We start from the raw sequence: 6,000 nt of genomic DNA, 5'->3' as shown, positions 1-6,000 counted from the left end.
AATACAAGAATGGAATAATGAATAGTAAATGATTTTTAAAGCATGCAATGTCAAATAGTGTCTAAGTTTGAACATAATCCCAGTCACTCTTGATAACTTGCTATATAGATATTCAGTATGAGCATGCCATTTAAATTTGTTGTCAATAATTATCCCAAGATATTTCATGCATGACACTTCAATTAACATTTTATCACCATCTTAAATGTCACACTCCCCCAGGATTAGAGCTCAACCGATATATCTGCCGATATTGCGTGTTTCCGATATATCATATCGGCAGTGAACGGCCGATATCGGCTTTATATAACCTTTAAAAACCCTAGAAATGTTCGTAAAAGTTGTTTTATTTACTGTTGGTTGTGATTATTTTTAATGGATAATACCCTTATGTGGTATATTGTTTTTATAATTAAATTACACATGATGGGGTACCAAAGTCTTCAGTGCTTAGGGCACCAGAGCTGCTTAATCCGCCCTTGGGTAGTGAATTCCAGATAACTGGAGATTTGGAAAAATAAATCTGGGCATACATAGCCCACATACGGACTCCAAAAGGTTTTGTTAGTTCAGCAAATGTATCTTTGAGCCTAATATTTATACCGATGAATGATCTATTTTGTGTTCGGATTTATCCTTTCTACTTTACCTATACACAGTTTCACATTTCGTTGTAACAGAATCGCTAAGGAAGGTATGCAACCTTCGGCGAAAAGACGATCATCCAAAATATAAAAACGGTTCCACAGAGATCGCACCCCTTATTGTCCGAGGATGCACAACATTCAATTTTTGCCCTGCAAAACAAGTATAATAGTTGCTATCTAATGCTAAAATATGGAGAAATGATAGAACTTTTGACATCGCAAAAGGCAGTCGTATGAAAAAGTTCGTTTTTAACTTCGAGGCAACTTCATGGCAGTCACTATCATCAATATTACTAAAAACAATAAAAACGTGTCTCACAATGAAAAATTACCAAGATTATAAAACTATTAATTGATTGATTCATAGTCCAGGTATGGTCAACCAACTTGCGAGCGCGATCGACTAAAATCGTGAAAATAGCTCGCGATCGACTGATCGGTAATAAAGTCATACACGAAAACAAATGATTTTGAATATACAGATAACTGCACACAAGCACATACAAAAATGTCGCCGCTGCCAATAAGGTCGGTGTGCTATAAAAAAAACTTTATGTCCTATTTAATTTGATTACGTAACTATACCCGGAAAAAGTACTTCATCATTTATTTGAGATCCATTCAAAACATATCTGCCTTGCTCTATAGGCTCTATCTGTATTGCCTAGGCCCAAATACTATATGTGTATTATGTATACTGTATCGTATTTTACGCGTACACAGTATTGTATTATTTCTGTTTTAAAAAAACAATTCTGAGGTTTGAACATAGTCAATTTTGTGAAAATTTAGAGAACAGAAGGGGCCTAAGTCACATTTTTGGAAAATTCACTTTTTTCAGTATTTTGGGGGTTTGAGCCATGCGCTACAAGGTGGTGGTCTTGAATACCCTGAATTTTTCAATAATAAAAATTTTAGCTGAACTTAGGACTGTAGAAGTTGATAACAAAATAGGCCTAAGTCCAGCTAAAAAGAGAGAGTCCTAAGTTCCAATATGATGGGCATGAACATCAGATTTAAAATGTCCGAAACTTACATCCCTAAGAATTTGTTCAGTGCAACTTACGCCTAAGTCACCTTGTTTTACCTTGCATTCCGTACCAAAATTTTCAGAAGTTGTTGAGAACAGAATGGGCCAAAGTCTTTTATGGGGGTAAAAAAGCAGGAAGGAATTGAAGCTGAAGTGCCAAAAAATATTGATTACAAAGATATTATCATTCACATTAAAATAACCAGAGATCAGGTCTTCACTGACTGTGAATATCTAGAAATTCAAAAATAAAATAAAAATTCAAATTGTTTTTTGCGTTTTTCTCCAAACTCAAAATTGTTATTTAGGCTTTTTCTGTTCTCATCCGGCGATATATATATTCCAGAACATCGCAGAAATTTCGAAGTAGTCCGGATGTAAGAAACACGTTACGTGTGTCAATGTCGACCATATCTCTAATATGAAGACAGTTAATGCATGGCCAGCAAACAAATACAGATATCGCATTAAATAGCATCACTTTCGTTTATCAGTATATTGTCAACATTAATTTCCTCATGCGTATAATTTATTGCAGAGGCTTAGTCCGTTTGTATAAAGTTGGTCCGTCAAAATTTTGGTCAGGCTTTACCAGTCCGTCACTTGAAAAAGGTTGCCGGCCACTGATTTAGCCGATACCGATAACTGGCCGATACATCGGCACATCTCTTTACCGGTCCGCCCAAATGAAAAGGTAACCTGTCAGAGGACCGATATGAGAACTGATTACAACAAGAGAGCGATTTGTGTCGCGAGACCTTCCACTCTGGGTCGCAAACCTATTTAAACTTGCCATAAATAAAAGCATCGCGTCCTTAATTGTACCGTGTTTATGTACAGCAGCTTTATAAACCCCAAAATATAATTATTAAGCAGTTGTTTGCATTTTTATTTGTTATTAGCCTACTATACGTAATCAACTGCATTGTTTCGTAGCAATTCGAGATTAGCAGTAGCTGTGTGGAATTGCTCGATAAGTAGGCTTTTGTTTTAATAAATTCTAAGAAACAGCCAGTTTTAAAACAAGGGCTGGTTTTAAATCAATTTTTTTTTGGTATCTTTTGTATTTTGCATTGAAATGCAAGTGAAACTACGACAAAATCTTGCGGTCTGCAGCTATGGATTTGTTCAAAAAGAATTGTTTTAAAACAATTGTTTTAAATCAAGTTTTTTTTGCCTGTTTTTTTTTTTTTTTTGTTATTTTTTTTTTTTTTTTTTTTGTATTGAATAGGTTGATTTTTTGTATTAAATTGTATCAAATAGGTTGAAGAAAAATGGATGTAAAAACTTACTAAGCGCTTCTTATTTGCAATAAATGTTTCAAAACGCTACAAATATCGATATAGGCTCATACACACCTCCTCAAGCTGTAGTTCAGTGGTTGGCGCAGTAAGACATAACCGATCAGACATTACGTAAACGACCCTACTGCGACGAAACCACTTTGCGAAATTTGAAATGCGATCGAATAAATGAGTTTGTATAACCTTGAAAAACTCTATCCCCTCAACCTTTAAAGCAAAGTATGCTAAGCATAAATTAACCGGACAGTATTAATCGTAATAATGCCTTCATTTTATAGGAAAGTTGTCATGACATGAACTCGAAATCCATATGATGGCGTCATAACAGATTAGTTGTGGCGTCTTTTCACCAGAGGCATCTTACAATTAGCATAGTCTAGGCTAGGGTGTCTCATCGTTTATATCAGTAGATCACCACCGATGTAAGCATATTCTTCATTATCGCAACCCATTCGTTTTGCCGAAGGCTGCTCTTGATTTTATTGCTTTTGTAATAGGCTCTTGGGCAAAGTTTCATGATTTTTCTTACTCAAAACGTTTCTCTGATATCTCGGATAAACATTCCGATTGAAATCGTATGACTTTGGTGGAGATACAAACGTGGCGATAAATGTACGCAATAGGAGTAAAAGTCAAAATAGGAATTTTTACTTACATTTTCGAAATTATAATTCCGGCTGCATGTGCAGCTGCCAGAATGCAACGTTTTGGCGTAGTTTCGTGGCGATGCAAGGGGTAATTCGATAAAAAATACAGAAAAAAATTGATTTAAAACAAGCCCTTGTTTTAAAACATGCTGTTATTTTTTAGAATTGATAAAAACAAAACCCTACTGGCAGCTGCCCAGGGTACCGGAATACAAGTTTCAAAAATGTAGGGAAAAATTCTTGTTTGCACATCCACGTTCTCCTCGTAACTTTATCGCCAAGTTAGTACCGATACCAAAGCCATAAGATTTCAACAGGAATGTTAATCAGAGATACGCTTTGAGTAAAAAAGGGAAAGAAAATCATGAAGCATAGCTCACGGGCCTACTACAATTCCAAAGCAGTTGGATCAGGGGCGAAACAAACAACATTTGGCAAAACAAGTGCGTCAATAATATAATAGAGAATATACTTAGATCAGCGGCAACATATGTAGGTTCGAATCAGGACCGGATTTAGACGACGATTTAAAATGAATAATAGTTCAAAATTGATTGTCAAGGCCCTTGAGGTTTAACCTCTCTGGGTTTTAACTTACCTTGCCTAATGGTATAATTGGCCCTGGCCCAAATCCCAAGGGTGATGTGGCAATGTGCAAGAGGATTGCTGGACTTCCCGTCGTCACAGGGGGTAATGGTGTGTCGATTCCGTCTTCCTCCGCCAAATCGTCAATATTTTTGTCGTCGAAGGGTCTATTGCGAATAGTTGTTTTAGTTTTACCATATTTAGAACAGAAAAACAAATAATTTTCGTTAGGCAATAAAATGCAATTATTTACTGTTTATATATGTTTCATACAATTTTGTGCAAGAAAGTTGATACTGCCAATAGTAGTCCTAAATCGATATTTAATTACAAAGTATTTTTCACAATTATATGCTCACCAAATGCTTGGGTCGCGAGAAATTAAAATTATTATTTAGTGTCGCGCCAAAAAGTACTTGCAGTACTTGCCCTGCTCTATGGTACGGTCAAAAATCATCCGAATACATCTCTACCGCAACATCAAATAAAATGACCTTGCAAAATGACAACAAATATGGAAAATTAGGGAAACAAAAAATAACGAAAGACTTATGCCGAGATATATGGACACGGAAGCCAAAACGAAGTAGTGCGGGTAGCGGTATGCAATCTGCCACAGTAGACTAACGCGAAAGCGAAAAATACAATCTTTAACCACTGAAAATTTCACAGTAATTGGTCTTGTGGTGATGACAAAAGCGATGATTCTTATCGATATAAAAGAAGAAAATACCAACAAAAACAACATAATAACAAAACGATCCATATATACAAGAAGTGTCCAACAAGAAAAACAACAACATAATCACAAAACGATCCTTTTTTACATTCCGTGTCCAACAAAGAAACTAGAATTCGGTTGGAAACCGAAGACTTATCGATCGAAGGTTAGGGGATCCCCCAAAACAGTGGTCTTACTCCATAGTGACATCGTTTGTCCCATCACTAATTAATTAATAACTCGCTAATTATACGACATAATCCATCCAAAATCAATAGGCTTCTGATCCAAGCTAAGATGGATGCACATGCAAAATTTGGAGCAGATTGAACCTCGCTTTCGTGAGATATCGCGTGCATCTAACACACAGACATACAGACAGACAAATACCTATCAACACACTTACCGATCAAGATCGATAAGTAATTAAGACATCGGGTATTTCTAACTATTTGGGGTTCAAATGTGGTAAGTTTTGTGAAAGTTGATTTTCCTTACAGGACAATCGAGTTATTTCGAAATTTTTGGTCCTGTGGACAAAAATTTGCTGAATAGAATAGAACACTACTGAATAAAACAGTGGTTTTCAAACCAGAGCCATTATATAATGGCTCTGCTCAATCAGTGGGGTGCGCCTCACAGCGTTGACAATTTTTTGAGGGATTGTGTAGCTCATGGGTGTTCAACACGAGACCCGCAAAGCATTTTTTGCGGCCCGCGTCGTGGTTTGAGATTGAGACTAAAATAGTGTGGTGTCAACTATGAGTTTTATCGTGTTATTTAACATCAAGAGTCCGGTACAACAAACCGTTGAAAGTAAAACAACAAAAAAAACGTTATTCTATTTTACCACCTTCATATTTTATTTTCTTGTAATAATTAAATTGTAAATTCAATCATTTCTTTTTGCGTTTTTATTAGGACGAAATAAACAAGCTTCGGCCAGATCATGGAAGTGTTGTGAATCATTAGTTGACTATGAATCATATGTGCAGTTAACGCAAAACTAGATTATTATAAACTTATGGATCACTACACAAGAAAAAGGTATCGCAAATAAAATTTT

The sequence above is a fragment of the Styela clava genome, chromosome 14, assembly GCF_964204865.1.
Source record: "Styela clava chromosome 14, kaStyClav1.hap1.2, whole genome shotgun sequence".
Taxonomy (NCBI): Eukaryota; Metazoa; Chordata; class Ascidiacea; order Stolidobranchia; family Styelidae; genus Styela; species Styela clava.
Note: the sequence above shows the minus strand (reverse complement) of the source record.